The sequence below is a fragment of the Sciurus vulgaris genome (genome assembly GCF_902686455.1).
Source record: "Sciurus vulgaris genome assembly, contig: HiC_scaffold_624_arrow_ctg1, whole genome shotgun sequence".
Lineage (NCBI taxonomy): Eukaryota > Metazoa > Chordata > Mammalia > Rodentia > Sciuridae > Sciurus > Sciurus vulgaris.
The window spans coordinates 274,735-299,056 of record NW_027632395.1 but is presented as its reverse complement, the minus strand read 5'-3'; the positions used below and the strand labels follow the sequence as shown (position 1 = coordinate 299,056).

At 34.0% G+C, this 24,322-nt stretch overlaps 1 long non-coding RNA gene and 1 pseudogene across 2 annotated transcripts in view; both read left to right on the top strand.

Annotated features, from left to right (window-relative positions):
* The window catches only part of LOC306652863, a 325,125-nt gene that overhangs the window by 181,354 nt on the left and 119,449 nt on the right, over positions 1–24,322 (top strand). The window lies entirely within an intron of this gene.
* LOC306652862 (cyclin-dependent kinase 17-like) overlaps positions 1–24,322 on the top strand; it is a 139,875-nt pseudogene that overhangs the window by 106,379 nt on the left and 9,174 nt on the right. Inside the window, exons 6-8 of the transcript XR_013766776.1 lie at positions 10,179–10,337; positions 18,371–18,446; positions 21,681–21,747. The product of XR_013766776.1 is annotated as a cyclin-dependent kinase 17-like (transcript). The remainder of the gene's footprint in view (positions 1–10,178; positions 10,338–18,370; positions 18,447–21,680; positions 21,748–24,322) is intronic.

The window sequence follows — 24,322 nt, the reverse complement described above, 5'->3', positions numbered from 1 at the left end:
ATATCACAAAGGTCTATCTTTCCTAACCTAACCTGTAGATTGACAAAATCATAACCATTATGAGACAGAAAAATTGATTGATGAGTTTAGGTCTTTAACAATCAGGGTTATTATTGAGATATGATTTGTATCCCAGTCATTGTGGCTTATTTTTGGTTTTTAACTTGACTTGGTTTCTCCTTTGATTTACTTTTTCTTTAGGGTAGTTCTTCCCTTTGCTGACCTACATTGTTGTTTCTCATTTTCTCCTCATGGAACATCTTGCTGAGAATGTTCTATAGTACAGGCCTTCTATTTGTAAATACTTTTAACTTTTGTTTATCTTGGAAGGATTTTATTTTTTCCTTCAAATCTGAAAGTTAGTTTTGCTGGGTGTAAGTTTCTTGGTTGCCAACCATGCTCCTTAAGAGCTTGAAATCTGTTGTTCCCAGCCCTTCTAGCTTTTAGTTTCTGGGCTGAGAAATCTGCTGATATACATATTGGTTTCCCCCTACATGTAATTTGAGGCTTTTCTCTCAAAGTCTTTAAAATTCTATCTTTATTTTGGATGTTAGACATTTTCATTATAATGTTTCTTAGTGTGGATCTGTTGTAATTTTGTGAGCCTCTTGTAGTTGATTTTCCATTTTATTCTTCAGGTTTGGAAAATTTTCAGATATAATTTCATTCAATAGGTTGTTTATTCCTTTGGTTTGTATCTCTGTGCTTTCCTCAGTCCTGACAATTCTTAAATTTGGTCTTTTAAAGATATTACATAATCTTGGATGTTCCATTCATAATATCTTACCATGTTTTCTGTTTCATCAACATTATTTTCAATATTGATTTTTTGTCTGAGGTGCTGTCTTCCAATTGATCTAATCTGTTGGTGATGCTTTCCATTGAGGTTTTTATTTGGTTTATTGTTTTCTTCATTTCAAGAATTTTTGTTTGGTTTGTTTTGAGAAATTCTATCTCTTTGTTGAAATGATCTTTTACATCCTGCAGTTGCTTTTTCAACCATTTATTGGAGTGATTGTTCATTACCCACATTTGCTCTCTTATCTCATCCTTTGCTTCACAAGTCATTTTAATTAAGTATATTCTGAACTCCTCTGACATTTCTTCTTCTATGCTGTCATTGAATTCTATTAATAGAGAATCTTGGTTTATTTGGAATACTTTATTCCCTTGTTTTTTCATGTTGGTCATGTATCTTCCTCTCTAGCAGTGCAGATCTGGGGTATAGCAGTTTTCCACCTATAGACTTTTAGTAACCCAGAAGGTTCCCAAAACCCCTTCTTTAATGGGGAGATCAATATTAGTAGCACCCATTACAGATAATATGTAGCACTCTACCAAATACCCCCTATGAAGTCATTAACAGTGTTGTCATAATAAACAGAGAGGATGATTTTGATTATTATCTACAACATGCCAAATAGATTTGCAATGAGATCTACAATTTCTAATGGTAGACAAAGAGGATGGATAGGGGTGCAGGATATAACAGTTAATGGGATAAATTAGAGTATAGAAGTACTACATCATAGGAAGAGTGAAAGTGAAGTCAAAAGATGTTGGTTGTTAGCATGAGAAAAAGAAGAAAGAGATTCTGAGGAAACAGGTAAACAAAAGGAAATAGAATGGGAAAAATAAAGAAATAAAATTTTTAAGTTTTTCAAGAGGAGAAAAAAATCCACAGTATAACAATCATATGCTATTCATACCTCTCAGTCTTCAGTAGCCTTATGAAGGAGAGGTACCTGACAATGAGCTTCCAGTCTCCAGCAGGTGTCTCAGGGTGGATTTTCCCCAACTAATGATGGTGGCTTTCACTTCCAGGATAATCCAAGATGGCTGCACTGGCTTCCAAATGTATTGGCAAATGGAGAGCTGCAGGACAGTGTGCAGGTGTCGAGTTTTTGTGGGGTACAGCCAGTCAGGTAAGTAGTCCTGGAGGCATGGTGGGTTCAGTCTGGCTGGGGATTCTTTAGGTCCTCTTTGTTGTCCCAAAATGGTGACAGCCACATGTAACCAAACGTGTGGGGACTGTGACAGTGTTCTTCCAGGCAACAATGGTCAGCATGCAATCCACTGGTGGTCTGCATGCAGCCCATAGTTTAACAATGGAAGATTGGCAAGTGGACATCAGAAGGTAGTTGATGGGTAGGTGAAAGGCAGGCAAGAGGCAGGCAAACAAGTAAATGGTGGATGATAGGCAGCAGTCAGGGTACAATCTACCCTCAAAAATATGCTGGCAGATGGCAGGTGATCACAGTGGATGAATGGGGTAAAAAACAGGGGGTCAATGAGTCACAGTGACTGCTTCACAGAGAAACATATTTTCCTTTCCTTGAATCCTGAGTTATGGAGCAACAAGGAATGCAAACTTCCTTATTCCACAACCTCTCACAAGTCAATATTGATGAATGTACACCATCAAGACAATTTCAGCAAATCTAACCAGTGAAGTTGATATTGACAAATCTATCCCACAGAGTGAATTTTGACAAATTTATATTGAAGAATCAATATAGGCAAATACAATCTTCTCTGACATGGTAATATTGATGAATCTACTCTGATGAGTAGATATTGACGAATATACCAAATGGGTGGATATTGACAAAAGTACCCAAACCAGTCAATATTGATGAATCTGCCCCTAGAGGACAACATCATTTAATTTACACCTTTGAGTCAATATCAATGAATCTACATTCATGGGTCAATATTGATGTATCTACACCTTTAAGTTGATATTGATGAATGTACACCATTGAGTCAATATCTATGATTCTACCCCTGTGGGTCAATATGAATGAATCTTCACTGATGAGTCAATGTTGATGAATCTTCATCAATGAGTCAATATTGACATATCAAAATTTATATACCTACAATGACAAATTCATATTGATGAATTTACCCAATCAAGTTGATATTGCCAAATCTAACTGATAGTTTATTAAGGATGAATCTACACTGATGAGTCAATACCACCAAATGTACACAAGAGACAAATTTGTCAAATTTACCATTAATGGTCCATATTAATGAGTTAACACCTATGGGTCAATATCTAGGAATCTATTTCATCAATTTGATATTGATGAATCTACCCCAATGGGTCAAAATCAACAAATCAACACTGATGGGTCAATATCAGTGAATTGACACCAATTGCTTGATATTGATGAATCTATACCAACATGTCAATATTGATGAATCTATACCAGCAAATTGGCATTGATGAATCTACTCTGTTGAGTTGCTATTAACCAATCTAATATGAAGAATTGATATTGACAAAGTATTATCAAATAATCAAACCTGATGTGTTAATACTGGCAAATCTGCACAGATTAACTGATATCAATGAATACCCAGACAGGTTGTTATTAACTAATGTACCCAGATCAGTCAATATCAATGAATCTACATTGTCAAACAGCTTTCAACAAGATGATATCGATGAATCTAGTCCAGTGGGTCAATATTAATTAAACTACTTGAATGGGATCATATCAATGTATCTACCTGCACCTGTTGATATCAATTAATCTCCATCGATTATTTGATTTTGACAAATCAATACTGATAAATCTACACTGACAAGTTGATATTTATGAATCTACATAAATTAGTCAACATCAAAAATTCTACCCACTTTAGTCCATAGCAGAGATTTCACAATGACTGCTTGATAAAATCTACTCAAATGGGTTGATATTAACAAATCTACATGAACTTGTGAATATTGAAGATCTACAATGATCACTTAATATTGGCAAATGTATACTTTTGAGTTGATATTGACAAACATATTTATAAATTGATATCAAAACATTAAAATAGATGAACATTTACAACAGGTTGATATCAACTAATAAACCCTGTCAGGTCAATATTGACAAATCTACCTCAACATATCAATATCAATAAATCTACACTGGCAAGTAGATATCAAGGAATATAACCCAAGAAGTCATAATTGCTGAGTCTATACTGATGGGTTGACATCAACATAAGTATACAGGTGAGAAGATATTGACAAATCTAACCCATCAATACTGAGATATCTACATTGAAAAATTGATATTAACAAATAAACATCAGGTAACCTACCCTGATGGGTAGATAATGATGAATCTACACCTTTAAGATTATATTAATGAATTTACATATTTGTGTCAATATTGACAAATCTAGAGTAATGGGTCAATACGAGTCTACAGTGATCAGTCAATGTTGAAGGATATGACCAGTTGAGTCCATTTCAATGAATCTATCCTGATGAGTTGAAAATCTACACCAATTATTCAATATCAATAAGTCTACAACAAAGAGTCAAAGAGTCAATATCAGCAAATCTACCACACAGGTCAATATTGACAAATCTACCTGGCAGAGCCAGTATTGTTGAATGTATCCCAAGTGTTCAATACTGATGAAACTACATCTACTAATTGATACTGACAATTCAATATCTGATGAATCAACCCTGAGAATTCAATATCAATAAATCTACACCAATAATATATCCATTGATATGAATAAGTCAACACCTATGGGTTAATGTCAATGAATCTATCCCATCCAGTTGATATCAACAAATCTAACCCACTGAATTTATATGGACAAATCTACACTGAAGAGTCAATATTGTTTAATCTATCCTGACAGGTCAATATCAAAGGATCAAAGAATCAATATCAATGAATAAACATCTACAGTTGATATTGATGAATATACCTCATCAAGTCAATATCAATGAATCTAACCCAATGGGTCAGTATGGACAAATCTACAGAGATAAGTCAATATTGATGGATATGCACTGAAGAGTCAATATTGATGAATCTATTCCAATGTGTTGATATAAAAAAATCTATACCCTATACCAAATGGCCAATATTGATGAATCTATCATAATGGGTCAATATCAATGAATATACTCAGAAGAGTTGATATTGGAGGATCTATCCCAATGTGTCAATATTGATGAATCTACATTGTTGAATTGATATTGAAATATCAATATTGATAAATCTATCCCAATGGATTGGTATCATTGAATCTATACCAATGAGTGAATATCAAGGAATCTTCTCTATCGAGTTTACATTGACAAATTGAAGTAACAGGTTGATATCAACAAATCTGCACTAAGCATCAATATTGTTGAATCTACACTGATAGTTCAATATTGACAAATTTACCCTCTCGTGTCTATATCAACCAATGTACTGTGAAGATTCGATATCTATGAACCTACCCCAAGAGGTCAATATTGAGGAATCTACCATGATGAATTAATATTGATGATTCTACCCCAATGTGTCATTATTGCTGGATCTACACCAGTCAATTTTGACAAATCTAAGCAATCAAATTGATATCAATAAATCATCCAAGTTGATTTTGAAGAATCTATCAAGTTGGGTCAATATGAACAAATCTACCCAGATGAATCAATATTGATGAATCTACACCAAAGGGTCTATATCAATAAATCTACCCAATGGTAGATATCAATAAATCTCCTACAGGTCCATATCCATGAATCTACACTGATGGGTTGAGTAGACAAGACTTATTATGATATTCAAATTACTGAACACTATAGGACCATAGAGTCTATTTGCTCAAAACACCTTCAGTTGTTAGGAAGGAATACATTTTTCTTCACCTTTCTTGGATTAGATTCCTAGCAATTACGATAGTCTTCAAAATAGGAGACCATTTTTTTCTTTATCTAAAAGTGTCCATTGCTCTGAATATTGCAAACATACAAATGGGTTTCTGTTTTGTTAATATGGTTTGCTAAAATTCTTTTATGTACATTCTTTTCTACTAGAAAATTGCTATTTTTAGATATGTTGGGGAAAATATGTCCATAATCTACTTCTATAGAAGACTTTTAATTTTGATCTTCCTCATCTCAGATAAATTTACACTATGTGTTTTCCACATACTGCTTGTGAAATGACTTTTTAGGCCACTTGAATGTTTTCAAGAAGTCGCAAACTATAAATCCATTGATGTAAATATTATTTTAGGTAATCAGTTCCTAAAAGGTTTTTAAGATTTTTATGCATATTAGATATTTCAAAATATGGAGTCATGTACATTTGTTATTATTACTTGTCATTTATTATTTGTGAAAACCCAAAACACTTAAAACAGAAATATTTGATGAAATAGTAATTATTAAGTACTGCTATCTTGCAAAATTTCTGACAATTTTTCAGAATGTTTTCTACATGTTGGATCTCATAAGAAACATTAAATCATATTGACAAATCATCTTAATGGAAATAATAATTTCATAAAATAAGCAACAATCAACAGAGACAGTCCCTGAAATACCAAACATGTCTTTTTATGTCTCACACTTGGACAAAAAACTGGGTAATGTACTGGATCATTTGATTTGTTTAAATAATCTGAGACCAGCAGTTAGTATTCAATGCTAAGACCATTTGTTCTCAGTCATAAAAGGCAAGTGGCAGCCTTTGGTTCTTCATTATATCAGTTCTTATTCAGACTCTTTAGGAACTGCTATCAGTCATTAGGATGAGCTCAGAGGAATAAACTAAAATGTGATAAATAATTGACCAGCTGCCACATATTTATCTAATTGAACTAGGTGAGTATTAGTAAGTACAATACAGAGGATTTAATTGTGTTTTTTTAATTGGGTAAAATGATATATTTTCTCCTTTGTATCCTGAATGGTGACAGTATATCCTGAATATTTTTTTCTTATTGTCAGTCTTTTCCATACTAAATTGGAAAAAGAATTTAAAACAGATGGGCTTTAATTACCATATGTTAGAAAGGTATGACATTTAAAAAATTGAACCTTTAATTAAAAAAAAAAAACAGGCAGTTTAATGAACATAAAGTTTTAGAAAAAAGTTAATGTTTCCTCTGTTAATATCCATAGAGAAATCATTTAGGATTAACAGAAAAGAATTGACTACTCATTGCAACACATCATATGATACTTTCACTATATCCTTTGTACCATTGAAACTTAGATATTTTTATCTTTTCTCCACCTTTTCACTGACCTTCCCCTGATCTTCTTTTGCCTAAAATTCTCCTCACTGATCTTCTTTTTCCTAACCTTCTCCTCTCTGATTTTCTCTTCCTTGATCTTTGCCTTCCTAAACTCTCCTCCTTATACTCATTTTCTCTGAATCACCCCTGTAAGAGCCTCCTGTTCCTGCTGCTAGGGAGAATCACAGACTTTAGGACTGGAGTCCCCTGTTTCTCCCTTGCTAGCACAGCAATAACTCACCTTTTTTCTTTTGCTCAAAACTGTGTCCTCAATATTACATTGGCATCTGAAATAAGGACTGTGCTTTTGGCAATAAATTTGGCACCCTAGATGGGACCTGAGAGCAGCCCTTGCTCCAGCTTTCTTGAGAAGTCTTGGCCTTCAATTAACTTGCACATCCATGATGGGAATACAAAATTACTGGTGAGTTTGTTGAGAGCATATTGCTAAAGAAATTTGGTGATGGTGTGAGTTTGCCTCAGACCGAACCAGAGGAGCTCTTCTGTGAGTAGATGGTGAGACTTAAGGACTGTCCCAAGAGCTGTTGAAGCAATTTTAGCTTTGGGTACTTCCTACCTTCTTTCCCTGAACTGCAGAAGTTGCTCTATGAGCTGCTTTACTTTGAGAAAAAGGAAACTAAATACAAGAAATTGTGACACCCTTTGCCATTTGGTCTTGGCCTTGGCCATTTGGTGTGCACACAGAGACCCTTGATTTCATACACCTAATTCTTCTTTGTGGGAACATCTGATTGCTTCTTCTTGGGACATCTGTGACTCCAGTTGTGTGGGAGTCATGATTCAGTGAGACTTAAGAACCTAGGGATACGTACTTCCTTCTTATCTGTTCTAGGTTCTCATCTGTTGGCTTTGGTCTTTGGAATTCCATCTGGTTTTCTATTTATTTCTATATACTAATGACCTTTTTGAGATATGGCTTTCACTTCACTGGTTCTATGGGTTAGTCTCTTGGGAAAGATCTTCCCTGGTCAATTTAAAAGTTTCCATCTGTTGGTCATGGATTTGAGATTTCTCTCTAGTTTTTTTCTCTCTGTTTCTTTCTTTCTTTTTTTTTTTTTTTTTTTTTTGTACAATATTGTAGTTGGAATTGGTCTGGCGGAGCTAAAGGGAGTTGAAAATAGGGCCACCTTTAAGTCTATGACAATGTTTTTTACTGTAATAATCTGACTTTTAAAAAGCTTCCTGGATTGTCATACAATCTTTCAGTTGGAGCTGATCTGTCCAAGTTAAAGTAAATGAAAGAAATTTGTACATGCAGGTTTATCTGTTTAAAAGGTCCCCATATATTAGCCCTAGTTCTGGTGATTCTCTCTTGTCTGTACATATAGGTACAAGTGTGATTAGAGAAAGATACATTACTGTAACAAAATCTGGAGTTTGGTGCTATAGGGATAAGCCTGTCTAAGAGAAAGAGTGTTTACTGTTAAGCAATATGTACTTTAAATTGTTTTTCTGGATTATTATATGCTATTGACATTGAAGTTGATCTGCCACGGTTAAAGTATATGAAAGTGATTCTTTAAGTACAGGCATTTGTGAAGTTGCATAAAAGGGGTCTGAAGCATCAAGAACTAAGTTGGAGATGCCAAATCTCAGTTTGGCCCCAGGAAGATGCAGATCATCTCATTGAAGTCAAGCACACTAAATGTAAGTTGATAGGGTTCCAGAAAATCTGCCTAGGCTGTAAAAAAATGGTCAAATAGAACATGGCCTCTGCCTGCCTTCTAGCACCATTTCTCATGGATGTGGAGGTTGCTGTCCACAAAGAATGTGGCACTACATTCCAGAGCTCTCAGTTTCTGAACTGGTGACAGAAATATTCTACCATTTTTAAGATCTAACAAGGGACCCCATTTTGCCAGGAAATATTAATTACTGGGGCAAAGCAATTCTTGTTGTAACAGTTTCTCATCCAACTAAACACCTGGAGAGAGTTGCAGAATGAATAATTGGTTAAACAAACAACTGTTACTTAGTTTATAACAATAGAGTAGACACCCTAAATATATGTGACATGGTATATATATGCATCTGAGAACTCTATCTCTCTAAGCCTTGTCTTAGTTTTCTGTAAAAATTTATAAAATGAAAGTTTATATAAGCTTACTGGCAAGATACCAATAAGTGCTCTCTTTGATACATTGTATCTGACCTAGAAAGGCCACATTCTCATATGAAGACCTGTCTTAAACCTGCTTGCTTTGACTAAGTCAATTTTTGATCTTTAACATTGTTTTATAATTGTATAAGAGATTTAAGGCTACCTTTGATTTTTGTTAACCCATGAAGACCTGTGATGAGTGTCATCATACACTCTGTATTCTAAATTCTACCTTAATAGTTAAACTTAGTCAAATGTAAAATGTCTTCTCTTCAGAGATCACTTTGCCACGTTGGTATTTTCCTAAGTACAATCAGGTATAGCAAAAGACTCACATTTGTATGGAAATAACAAATTTGATTGACATTTATTGGTGCATTTGATGTTTTATAGCTAAAGAAACCTGTTGTTAAAAAGTTATATACCCAATTTTATATGACTCTTCACACTGGAATTAGAATTTAAATGCATTTTTGGAAGGTACTACAGAGAGCCTGATCTGTTTAAAGGTGACATTGTAAAACATAAAAGGATTCTGCCACTTTTTATGCAAAAATAAAGTTAAAAGCTCTCTTAATTTGTCTTTGATTTATGTTAACAGATTTAATTGTGTATTGTGTTAGTTGTGAAGAGAGTCTTATCTTAACAGAGATAAGACTCTACCTCCCACTTACTCCATGTTAGAAGGTTTCCAAAATATTCTAGATGTCAACTTATTTAAAGTTGTGTTCAAAAGATTGATTTTTTTGGTAAAGGTTATTTTTATCTCAGGGAATAAAATATATACCTAAAATTTCAAGAGTATAAAAGTCATTTTTCTTTGTTCATAGCCATAAAAAAACTGAAGATTCTTTTTGCTCTGTTAATTTTATTTTGTATTTTCCATGTGATCTATAGAGTATAAAATGTTTACTTCCAGTAGTAATACTAGCCCCAGTTAAATTAAAGAGGTATCTGTACAATTATATATACTGAAGTTATAACATTTTACTCTCTCTTTAAACAGGTGAAACTGTCTTGCCTGGTGTTTAAATTCAAAAACATGGTGAAAAATGCAAAAAAGTGAAAGGGTCATGGAAAAAGCAGCCAGTATTTTGGCTTTTCAATCTAAAGTCATCCAGGATTTAAAGAATGACAGGACACCTCTCTGGGTCCTGCACTTCTGGTAAATCACCTGATCTGCTGATAAGGGAGATTGAGTGGACCCTAGAGAATAGAAAGCTAATCGGTACACATTTTACTAAGAGATGGATCAATGGCAATGGAAATAACCCTGATGCATTCAAGAGAAATAAAAAATGGTCAGCCAGGCCTGGACCCATCCTGAAAGTTGGTATATCTTGTACAGAAAAACTGAAGAAGGCAGGATGGTTGGCACCTTGTCCCCAAGAGTGATCTCTGAGGAATCTCAGCTGACATTTAAGAGTAGATAGGACAAAGTTCAGTTTTGATCAAATTTTTCTCAAACATCTGGCAGGTGAGTAAAGCCTGAGAACAGTCCTAAATGGATATTTAAAAGGATAAGCAATGGTTTTTAATATAACTTAAAAGGTACACTTGTGTAAGCCCTACCAAAAGTAAGAAAATAGGTTATCATGGAAATGTTCTTATACAAGAGTGCCTAATAATAATGACAAGAGTTGCAAATTTCTCCTGAGTTAATTTCAGTCTGATTTCATAGACCTACAATTCTTCCTAACTTCCTACATTGATGAGCTTGATCTGGTTTTCACTGATATGTTTATGAGTTACAGTCCACATGGTTTTCAGAGACTGAGTGAAATACTAATTTTTTTGTGCTTATTATTTACAAATTAATGATTTACTGCCCTGTTTATTGTGAGCTTAACACAAATCCTGCCTTATGTATGCCTTGTTCATTCATATGCCATCTGCCACTGTGGAACTCTGGAGTGCTCTGATGCTGATTGCTCTTAACTGTTCATGTCCCACTTGATAGAGAACAAGGACTTTGGGATACTTTCCCTAATTTTCACTGCTTTCAGGAGAAACCACATTGGAGATTTTGTTGCCCACTTTCCATAGAAATAGAAGCTAGAAATTCACAGTGGGTCAATGTAACAGAGGATCACTTGATGCTTTCAGTATATCCCTTGTCACTTTAAAAATTATATATATTTTTCTTTTTTCTAACCATTTCCCTGAACTTCTCCCTAATCTTCTTTTCTCTAAACTTTCTCCTAATCTTAACTCTAAACTTCTCCTTCATCATCTTCTTTTCCTTCATTTTCTTCTTCCTGAACTTATTTTCTCTCAATCACTTCTATAAAATCTCCCAGTTCCTGATTATGGGCAAAATCACAGTCATTGGAACAGGTGTCCTCATAACTTTCATTTGCTAGAAAGACAATACCCAATATTTTACTTTTCTGAAAATTATCCTCATTGTTCGATTGGCATCAGGGACAAGAACTGAACTTCTGGCAACAACCTCACTCCCACTGAAGCCATCACTAGTCTCATATTTTATTCAGTAAGCAAATTAACAGCAACAAATTATGTGTACATAAGAGAGATTTTGAATAAGCTTCTGATAATTAGTTTTCACTACAATGTTAAATGGATATTTGAGAAAAATTTGCAATTTCTATTACAAAATATAACCATAACACCTCTGTATATAAAAAGGGGAGAGAGAGTACTATTTTACAATATTTCATGGTATTTCCTTCCATGAAACATGCCATAACCTACCCATCTTCTTAAAAATTGGAAGCAATAAACTACATGTAGAAAATAGTAATTTATTTGAGGAGGTTATTGTTTTTATTTTAGTCAGTTTATCCTTAGATACATAAATTAGAAAAAAGGAATGAAAAGGAAGCATATCAGATAAATAGGAAAGTCAGTAAAGGAGAGGTAGGGCATGAAGATGGAGATAGGGCATAAAAGGGAAAGAACTGAGCAATACTATTAAAAATATACTGTATAAATTATGAAGAAACCATTGTGAATTCCATATTTATGTATAATTATAATGCACCAATGAAAAAATATAAATAGATTAAAGTAAGAGAAGAAGAGTAGAGGAAGGGAAACAGGGCAAGGGAGGTAAAGAGTACAAGGAAAGTACTAGGGAATGAATTAAAAAAAATAATACATGCATGGAGAAATATGTCACAATGAGAACCACTGCTATGTAAAATTATAATGTAATGACATTACATAAAGCTAAAATATTAAAATTTTATTTATTTTGTGTATTGCAATTCCAGAGAATAATAGCAATACTGTTGCAGCCAGATAACAGATTCATGATTGTTAATGTTTATGGGATACTACTATTTAAGATTAAGAGTTAAAATTTTAAGAAGTACACTATGACCCCTGTACTGCTTATTTTAGCATAAAGCTTTATTGTAATACTTGTTTTTAGCACTTTTGAGATAGACATTCTATCTTTACATCCATAACTGTTCATGATTTTTCTCTCCCAAACCCATAATTAAAAATAATCTTGTCAGAAATTCTTGTATATTGGGGTAGCCAAGAACAGAAATCCTAAGATGAAAATGTGACTTCCATCCATTTGGTACATAGGGATCACAATTTCCAAGTGGTTTTGCAAGTGTGTAGGATTTCAGAACATAAGTAAGCTCAGAACTCTACTCTCTCCCTTCTCAGATTCTAGCACTTCTTCTTTAAGCTGTTTCATTTTGGCAAGTTAATTTCTCTATGGATCCATTTGTTTATGCAAATAATATTTGAGAATTAAACTAAATAACATTGTAGACCTTTCCACAATGGCACCTGGTAGGTTTTCAGTAAATATCAGCTATTGTTTTTAGTTGAAAATATGATATCTAATTCAGAGACCTGAATAAAATGTAAATATAAAAAAGTTTCCCAAAGGAATTTTAGTTTTTCTTCTGTTACCTAGATTTCATCAAGAAGTAGGATTTTTGTCAATCTCATTGCCTTCTAAATATTTAAGTCTCAGATCTATCATGAGAATTAAAGCTGTCCATAAAATCAATTACCTGTATTAGTGGCATGATGGAAATTCAGTAGAAATTTTCAAAAAGCAGATTTAGTGATGATTTTTCAAAATGCAGCTACCATCCACGTTCACAGAGATGAAAGATGATTTTGTCAGCTCTGTTCTTCCTGTTTTTATCTTTGCTACCTTAGTTTAAACTCTGTTTTAGGTCATGGGTTTTCAGAATTTTGCCAGAATATAGGAGGGAAAGTTAATAAAATCATAAAAAGTAAAATTTGAAATGATATACACTTGTAAATGTTAGAAAATCTTACAACCATGAAGCTGAATATGATATGATGAATTTCATTTATCATAGTAAATGATATAAATTTATCTAAGCTGAAGATACTTTAGAACATCTACTATAATATGTATTTGTAAACAGTTTAATATAACTCAGTAATTCCAACCGCTTAAGACCTTAAAAAGTAAGCAAGTTGGAAATAACTTATGAATTTTTATAACCTCAATAAATCTAAGTTAGGTGTTTGATCCAAATGTAAAACATACAGAAGACTAAAATAATTATGCTAAAAAATTAAAAACAAAACTTCTATAAACAGAAGCGTGAGGTTGAAATAGTTCCTCAAATATTTCAAAGGCCTTCTTGAGCCTTAGTATCCAACCATGTTACAAAATACTCTTCTAGTCACTGTGGATGAATATCAGAGACATTCTCAGACCATGGTTATTTGCAAATGTCCTATTATAACAAATCCAGGCGTTCTTATAAAATTTAATAAATAAAATATCAATAATTTTATTTGTTTTTTTCTTTCCAGAAATAATAACTTATATATGAAACATAGATAAAACTAATGGATATGTGAACAGCAAGCCCTGTGGATGAAATGGGAGAAGGCAACATCATTCTGTAACATTTTTTGGTCTTAGGCCAGCCCACAGTTAATGACATGTCCACTTCAAGGTATGAAGTGCTACTTTTCCTGTATTTGCTTGACTTCACAACTATAATAATGTCTATGAAAAAAAGGAAAGATTCAATCAAATTTTTTGCCATAATTTTTGAAACATTTTATTCTGATTTTGTTTCAACACCTTTGAAACACACACCTAACAAAAATACTCATACACCTCTTTTTTCTCCAATAGAACATTTGATTAAAATCCATGAAATTCATGTGCCAATATTAGAAACACTTTAGTCACCTATTTTGTTTTCAGCAGTTATTTTAAAAGGTTTAAAGTACCAAACCAATTTGTCTGAAGGATAATTTTAGAAATATGGGTATCAAATAGAGTAGTAGGATCTCTAGGAATCTGCCTCCTCTGCATCCCTTTTCTAATGGATTGTTGCTTGTTTTACACATTGAGGTTTTAGACCTCACAGTTTTTTTTAACTTACTAAGGCAGACCTTCACTGAGGTAAATTTTGTAACATTTTGATTAAGTTTGAATAATTAGTTTATACTATTTTTATTTTTAACTAAATGTTTTTTCATATATGAATGAAATGCATATTAAAAATTATTCAGTTTTCTAAATTGTCTCCAGTTTTGATTTGGTATCTATGAAATGTGTCAATTGACATCAAATTTAGATTTTGGTTTGTAACTAGTTTTTCAAGTCATATTACTACATGAAACTGTGGAGAATGTATAAATAAAGAATATTCATATTTTTAATCTGAATGTCTTTATTTGGGACTATTCAGTTCAGGGTGAGTATACCATTTCTCACACCTAAAATTTTTGGCAACTGTGCCCCAACTCAAGGTTTTTTTTTTTTTTTTTTTTTGTCTGTTAAAGAGTAAGCCTTCATCATATGCTCTTCAGATTTTTATTTTTCTTTGCTTCCCACTACCACCAAAAAACCTGGGCAAAGTACTGAAATCAGATAACTATAATCCAAACAGTTTTTCTTCTAATAAAGGAGAGGGTAGTCACACATCTCTATAGCCCCATCAGATAATGAGTGTATCCTCAAGGCTTTTATAATGTTCCAGAAAAAAAAAATTCATTTCTTGCAGCAGTTCAGTCTTTCAATGCTGTTGGAACATGATGTGATTCATTTTTACCTTCATTCACCCATGCTGCAGGGACAGTGTGCATGTGTCCTAGTGGGCTCCATCAATATCATTGGGTTGTCATGGAAAAGCCACAGATGGGATGAAACCAAAATTTATTTATGCCAATTCCAGAGTCTCTATATCAAGATGTCTCCAGGAATGGTTTCCCTTGAGGCCCACACTTTGACATTTATGTTGACTCTCTTTTCATGAAATTTTTTTCTATTCTTTTGTATCCTTATTGCTGCTTTTTCCTAGGAGAAAAATTTAATTGGTTTAGGCTTTATACCAATTAACTGGATTAGTATTAACTGTGAATTTAAGAACCATATATTAAACTGGGGATATAGGTCAGCTGGTAGAGTATTTGCCTCACGTGCACAAGGCCCTGGGTTCAATCTCCACACCACATAAAATAAAAATTAAAATTAAAAAGGCACCATGTATTTAAATAAAGTCACTAAGCACCAGGCATTTGGAACATCAATTTGTGAGATTTGGAGTGAGGATATAATTGAGCTGGTAATATATACTAGTGGACTATTGAAAACAAACTCCCAGGAAGGGAATACTGAATGAAGTGATGTGAAATTGTAACATTTTAATAGATACAGGCAGGTAGCATCACAGATGGGCTGCTGAAATTTAATTGGCACAAGAAATCTCTGATTGTAGCAGCTTCTCTCAGCCAGGATTCTCTTGGTTTTGACATTTAAAAAGTTATTTTTCTTGGTTAATCTCTTGTCCATGAGGTAAATAAGATTACTTTGTTCCATTTTTTAATATTTCCCAAGTGAAAAGCTGAGTTACTTCTCAGTTGATTTATGAGTCATATAGATAATTTTCTTCCCTCAGTTCTACTCAGATTTTGGGACCAAAATTGTGCTTTCCTGCACCAAGTAGTCTTGAAACATTTGCCCTAATGTAGAACCTGGGTTGACCTGTTACTGAAGACTTTCCTTAACATGAAAGGGCAAACAGTAGTGTCTCAATTCAAATGGACCTCCTGGCATGTTTTTGCTAGGCTCTCTCTTTAAAATGGAGAAGAAATATTATTTCTCTAGATAAGTATCTCCTATATCCAGAGTAAACCAGACTTTGAGAATCTTAGAAGAAATTTCATACAATTCTGTCCTGGGAAGTTTTTAGTCTGATATATGATGCTGAGAAACCATTTGATACCTAGAAGACTGTGTTTTCTTATCTCTACAATTGGATGTTTTTAGAGGACTCATTTGGATCAAGGTTTCTTGGAGGAATTGATATAAATTGCTCCCACAACTGTCAAAACACCTTTAAGTTACTGTGTAGAGAGTGCTTAACCATTTTCTGACATATCACCACTTCTTTTTTTCAAAACCTTATAACCTTTTCATCAGGGTCCTCATATCTTCCACATGCCCAGACACAATATGCCAACTTCTGTTTGTCTGAAATCCAGATTCAATTTCTTTGATATTTTATGGTACTTCCAGTAATTTTATGTTCCTCCTTGGCCTCCATTTGCTCTATGCCCTCAGTAAAAAAATTCTGCTGCATGATTCTACAGTGCGTGTCCCACTTTTTATTGAAAACATAGGGCTTGGTGTTCCTTTACTTTAATCAGATCAGCCTGTTTTATAATTAATAAACCTTGATTTAATTCCCCACATATTTAACATCAACCTATATTTTGATATGTAAAGGTATGTTGAAATAAATTTTTGCCGGTGTTTGCCCTTGAGGTAAACTAAATCAGGATTCCCTGGAGTCTGCAATGGGAACCCCAAGATGATACAGTTATATGAGAATGTTCTCTTTGTGTTGTGCTATGTAATACACAGGAGTGGATTTTATATACATATATCACATATCCTGCTTCTTTGAATTATTGTCACTTTTAAAGTCAGATGAGAATAAGAAATATTGCAAGAGTTTTGTGATCGGTGTATCTATTTTGGTTTTGGAATCAGATACAGCTTATCCTGAGCCCCAGTGCACCTACTTTTTAATTGTGGGAATACATTTACAGGAGGAAACATATATTACATCTTGGCCAGTAGGCCTAACCTCGAATTGCCAAACAAATTTGCATTTCATGTATTTAAAAAACAGAATCAGGACTGTGGAAGATTGCAGGCTAAGTGTACCTAACCCCTAGGAATCTTCATTTTTCTGCTGTATAATGTCTGCAATGTGAAAAACCTGTGGTCAAATGAAGTGAGAAAGAGTGATCTACCTTTGGACACTTCCTGGTTGGGACTTCCTGCTCCCACTCATGGCATTGTTTCTCATAATTTTGGGCCTGAGGAGCAATATTATTAGGGGACTCTATCCCTTAACACTAGCATTTAAAGTGATAGACCGGGCCCTTTAAGTCCCTGACATCAGGGGACCCATTTCCCTCAAAACTTGATTGTGGCTATGGAAAAATGAAGTTTGCTGGAGAGAGTCAAACTTGAGGTTGTAGTTACAAAAGCACGTATTCTTCATTGGTAGTATTTTACAAATCACATGAAGGTAATATTCTCAAAAGGCTGTATTATGCTATTTATATCAATTTCAACTCTTTCTTTTTATGCTATCAATATGAGTATTAGAAATATTTAAATTACCCTTGCACCTTAGGTGTTGTTTTCATTGGATATTGTTGCCTTAAGGGGTTGTTCCATTTAAAGTTTAGTCTGTCTCCTAACAAGATCAGAGAGCAGAATAGTTAAATAACATTTTATATTAATTACCATTATATTATTTTCATTCCTGAATATTATACTGGTATATATAATCCATAAACTGAAATGGAAACATGCATCAGGTTAAGTTCAAATGTTCTGCTGGTTGGACTAGATCCCACTTCTGGAAGAAAATATTGTCTTAAAATAGCAACAGCCTGAGGTTGAGTGGTGCAATTCCCAGACAACAACAACAACAAAAAAGCTGCAACCAAGGACCAATCATTCTGTTCTTATTCATGTGCATTGGCTATTATTCACTGTCACTCACAGGGAAGGCTCCCTGGTCTCATACCCCAGAGACATGGTCAGAAGGCCTGTCCAATCAGAAGCTGTTAGAACTGTCCAATCTTGTGTGCTGACAGGGAATTGGGGATGGGCTTCCACTGCCTTCTCCATTTCTCCTGAGTCCACCATATTGGCCATTCAGGTCTAGGCTTCACTCTCCTGTTTAGGATCCCCAGGTTGCTCAGTTGTGCAGGGTCTGGAAGTCCTTATGGAGAAGGACTGACTCCTGAACACCTGGAAATGGTGAGTGGGCAGTGGCATGATGAGTCTGGGGAGTGAGGCTGTTGGAATGGCGGTACTGGCTGTGGAAGAAACCAGACCTGGCAGACCCGGACTCTGCAGTCTGTGGAGTCTGAAGTCTTGAGCTCTACTGTGGGGCAGCGCGCCCTCTGTCTTACTGGCCATCCAGGTGGACAACATGTCAGTGGCAGAGACTCCTCACTGCATTACTTATCCTTGCAGGACATTCTCAAATACTATCACACAAGTGTGTGTCTGTGGCCCAGCATTTTCTCAGATGTTGGTGATTCACAGGGGGGCCCATTATTGTAATCAAATCTCCACATGCCATTTTCCTGTAGGAGAGCAGCTGTGGTCTGTAAGGACCACATTTCCTCCTGAGCCAGCGGATTTTCATTTTTCCTTTCTTTTTCCTTTTTCTTTTCTTTTTTTTTTTGTGTGTGTGTTGCTGTAAGTTGATCTTAAAGATACTTTACTACTGAGATATAGCTCTAGTAATTTTTATTTTTTATTTTGAGACAGGGTCTAGATTATTTTCTGAGATTATCTTGATATGGTTTGATTTGTCTAGACTTTTCTATTGCAATTAAGTATATGATTTTTACATACATATGGATTCATATGTGGATTTAGTTTATATTATGATTCCTTGTTGATTATTGTAGTTGTGTAGCTTCACAATGTACATGAATATCAGGTAATGAGAAGTACTCCTTTTGCTCTGATAATTGAAAAATTTCCTGGCTAGCATTATATATAATTTTGTGGATGAATTTTAGAAGTTTATGGTTTCTTACTTAATTAAAAGTAAAGCATGTTGTTTTTTATTATTGCACTATAGTTATACATAATATTTGGGTTCACTTTGACATAATCATATAAGCATGGAATATATTTTTCTCCACTTCATTACCCAATAGTTTCCCTTTCTCTCTCCTCCTACCTCTGTCTTCCATTTATTTATAGTTTTATACATCATTGCTTTATAGATACACATAACAGTAGAATTTACTGTGATATATTCATACAGGCACATAGCAACTTTACTGGGTATATTATAGGTAAATTTAGGGGAAAATTATCTTCCTTGTAATGATGAGTTCTATCATCCACACATGGGATATGTAAATGAGTGTTTCATGTGCTTCTGATAATATTTATTGTCTAAAAGTTCTACATATTTTCTTTCTAAACATGTATACATGTGAAATATCACATGCATATTGCACACATATAAAACGTACTCATGGTATTTAATACTATTTCTTAAAGTGAATATACTATAATTAAAAATTTGGATCCTAGTTACCATTTTTTCCCAGATAATTATTTATCTCTTCCAAAATTTACATTCACTTGAACCATGCCCCTGGGATTGTATGGTTGGTGTTTGGATGAGTACTGTTGTGTTCTTACCTGTTATCATGGTCACATATGCTGCAAATTTTAGGAAGTCTCTGTGAGAGTGAGCAACATATATCTTCAATAACAAAAGTCTCCACAAATAATAAACTCCTTGAGTTTATAAATATTCATGTGTTTTATATCATCATAAATATTGTCTGTGATGGAATTTTATATTTCTCTAAATATTTTGAATATTCCTTTAGAATTTGAATTTTTTATGATTATTGAAGATTTAGATATAGATATCCCTGTATTAATTGGCAGTTCAAGTCATTTTCCTGCATTTATTTTGTGGTTTCTCACTTCAAAGTTAAGAAAATAGATTCAAAAAGGAAGATAAAATTGGATTTCAAGAAAATGAATGGTTTTGCATTTAATTAATAAAAAAATTTACATTTTTATTCCCCTGAGTTTGTATTGTGGCTATCTTGTATATTTTGTATTTGGAGCTTATTTCAAAGGATATTCTAGGGCTTATCTTTTGAAATTCTAACAGGATATATAAGTAAGAAAAATATCACTTCCGTATGGCTGCAGGAAAATGAATATATTTCCTCAACATCATTGTTAAATAAATTGTTGAATGACACATTCACAAAAACATCCACCCCTTCCTTGAATATATTTTTTAATGTTTTTGACAGTGAATCATGCATTATCTTATCTGGATTTTGGGCTTTATTACAAAATCATATAGGATAAGATTTGGCATTCCAAGAAATATTCATTATAATCTATTGTTTTCTAAATGATATGTTGTACAGATAACAACAAATAGACATTTATTTTTAGAAATAATTCCATAAATATATTTTTTTAAATTTATGAGCCTTTTAGATTTATTTCTCTTCTTAGACATACACAGACTCTGGACATGCGATGTGCTTTTTTGCACTCTTTAATCTCCACACACTTACCTCATAAGAAATCTAGGTTGATAGCTCAGTTTTTGAAGAGTTACTTAACAGGAAAGTAGGAAAAAATATTTGTGTTGTTCCTGGAATGTCTTCTCTAGGTTCTCTCTTCAAAATGGAGGGAAAATATTTCTTCAGACACATCCTTTACAAAAGGAGCAAATCAGCCTTTGAGGAGATTTGAAAAAAAATTATATGGTTCTGCTTCTGTCTCTGGGTATTTCTGTGTGCAACAGAGTTGCCATTTAAAATCCAGAAACCTGTGTTTACTTGTCTCTATAATGGGAAATAATTTTAGAGAACACAGATGGAAAATGCTTTTCATGGAGAATAGTAATACATGTATGTGCTATGGCCATGGCTGACAAACCACCTGGAAAACACTGCAGAAATTAGTTGCTTAATCATTATCTGCCACTCACATAAATTTTCTTTTCAAAGTATGTAATACCATTTTCACTGTAGGCATCAATTTCATTTATAATTCCAACATAAAATGTTGAATCTTCCTTGTCTGAATTCCAAATTCCAATTCACTGGTGGTTCAAGTTGATAAAACCAATTGTCTTTTCTTACACTACTTTTACTTCAGGTCCCCAATAAAAGGGTTGTCTGCTCCATGCCTCTATCAGCTATGTTTAGAAAATGACATAGAGACATTTTTTTTTTTTTTTTTTGCTGATTTGTTTGGGAGGGTTTAGATTACTTTTGGCTTGCATCACTCCTTGTTATAAAGTGAACCAGGATTTCCTGGTCCTAGAAAGGAAGCCCCATAAACAATCAGGTATAAAAAAAGATTTGTTTTTATATGGAATGTATGTGCTTATTCTATATATGCACAAAGGTTCAGGCAATTCTCTTACCTGCTTTATTTTTCAGGTGAGTAATACAATTCCTTATCTATATTTTTTCTCAGGTTCAAAAATCTGGAGAGACACTACTCTGAATGAAAGCAGGGAGCTTTAAGAAGAAAGCTACCAGAGGTAGGTTTTCTCCCTCCAAATGCTGGCCATGGTCCATTCCAACCAAGATACAAGAAAGCAAGCAAACTATACTACAATTACACACACACTCACATACACACATACACACACACAACACACATGCACACACACAAACACACCCTTAGAAATCCTGCTTTTATTTAATAAGTGCCACTAACCAAGTTCTAAAATAATAAGAAAAGCTGTATGAGTCATGTGATGTACTGGAGGTGTTCGGGCTTTTAAATTAGACAAAAATTTTTTTTTTGTACTGGGAATTGAACCCAGGAGCATTTAACCACTGAGCCACATTCTGAGAACTTTTAAAATTTTATTTAGTGACAGGTTCTTGCTAAGTTGCTGAGGTTGGCTTTGAACTTGAAATCCACCTACCTGAGCCTTACAAGCTGCTGGGATTATAGATGTGTGCCACCATTCCTGGCAACAAAATTTATCTTGATTCCAAGTTCACTTACTCATTTAGGGCTTTCATCATAAGACGAAAAATATCAGACTGGTGGTTAGGTCTAAGGCCAAATTGCAAAATAAGGAGTTGATCTTTAATCGTGAATCCTCACTTGCCACTCAAGTTGGGCATATGTCAGCAGTAGACTGTCATCTTTCTGCAGAATATTTTCAGCCACTATCTGAGAACATATATGCCAACATTCCATCACATTCCCAGATTGTGCGGTGGATTGTTGAGAGACAAGATCATCAGAATCACAACTCCATGTATTGTTATCCTCCATGAAGAGAGTTGTGATCTGTAGTCTGTATATTTCTCAGTTCTTCCTTCTTCGTAAGTTCATTCTTCTGTTTTGGTGGGATGATGATACTGTGCTTTGAAACCAGAGGTCCTTTACCACTGAGCTATACCCATGGAACTTCTTATTTTTAATTTGAAACAGATGCTGAATCTGGCCTTAAATTTGTGACCAGACTCATAAAGTTGGTAGGATTACAGGTGTGTGCCAACCTGGTTGAATCCTCCTGAATATTCTAAATGTATGGGAAGCAAAATGTGAAATCCAGAACCCTGTCTCATAGCTTAAACTTTTATATATATGTCAATAAAATCCTAAAATTTCAGCTCCCTGTTCATATTTTCAATGACAACTTCCCCTATCCTCAACATTATCAATTATTTTTCCCTATTATATTTCAAATGAGCACATTATTTTTTATTAAAAATGATAAATTTACATAGATCAATGTTGTTTGATTCATTGTTATTTTTCCCTTCCCCCCACCCCTCCCACCCCTCTTTTCCCTCTATACAGTCCTTCCTTCCTCCATTCTTACCACCCTCCTTATCTCTAACCCTAAACCTAACCCTAACCCTAAGGTTAACCCCTGCTACCCCCCATTATATGTCCTCATCCGCTTATCAGAGAGATCATTCGTCCTTCAGTTTTTTGAGATTGGCTTATCTCACTTAGCATGATATCCTCCAATTTCATCCATTTGCCTGCAAATGCCATAATTTTATCATTCTCCATGGCAGAGTAATATTCCATTGTGTATATATATATATATGTGTATATATATGTGTATATATACATAAATATATATATACATATATATACATACATATATATATACATACATATATATATATATACATATATATATATATATATATATGCCACAATTTCTTTATCCATTCATCAACTGAAGGACATCTAGGTTGGTTTCACAATCTTGCTATGATGAATTGAGCAGCTATGAATATTGATGTGGCTGTATCTCTGTTGTATGCTGATTTTAAGTCCTTTGGGTATAGGCCAAGGAGTGGGATAGCTGGGTCAAATGGTGGTTTCATTCCACGCTTTCTGAGGAATCTCCATACTGCTTTCCAGAGTGGCTGCACTAATTTGCAACCCCACCAGCAATTTATGAGTGTACCATTTTCCCCACATCCACACCAACACCTGTTGTTGCTTGTGTTCTTGATAATCACCATTCTAATTGGTGTGAGATGAAATCTTAGGGTAGTTTTGATTTGCATTTCTCTTATTACTAGAGATGTTGAACATTTTTTCATATATCTGGTTGATTGCTTGTACATCTTCTTCTGTGAAGTATCTGTTCATTTCCTTAGCCCATTTGTTGATTGGATTATTTGTATACTTGGTGTAGTTTTTTTTTTTTTTTTATCAAAACTGGATAGAACTTTTTATAGGATTTGTTTTCTGGCTGGGTGCAATGACAAATATGTAAAATCCCAGAAACTCAGGTGGCTAAGATTGTAATTCCAAGATCAACATCAAAAATTTAGGTTGAGCAGAGGCAACTTAGAAACACCTGTCTCAATTTTTTAAAATACAGACTGGGTATGTAGCTCATATTCAACATGTCCCTGTGTTAAATCCCCAGTACCATAGAAAAAAGACAAATGCAAAAGCTTTTGTTGTTGTTATTATTTATGAGAATTTCATGTTAGGAAAGCAGAGAAAAATTGCTTGACCTTTGTAAAACTATGTGCTTGTGTTCTCCTTTTGTCTCTTGAAGGCCAGATACCTTGTCAAAATATCTTTGTGTTGGAAGTTCCCCTGATGGAAATTTTGTGAGA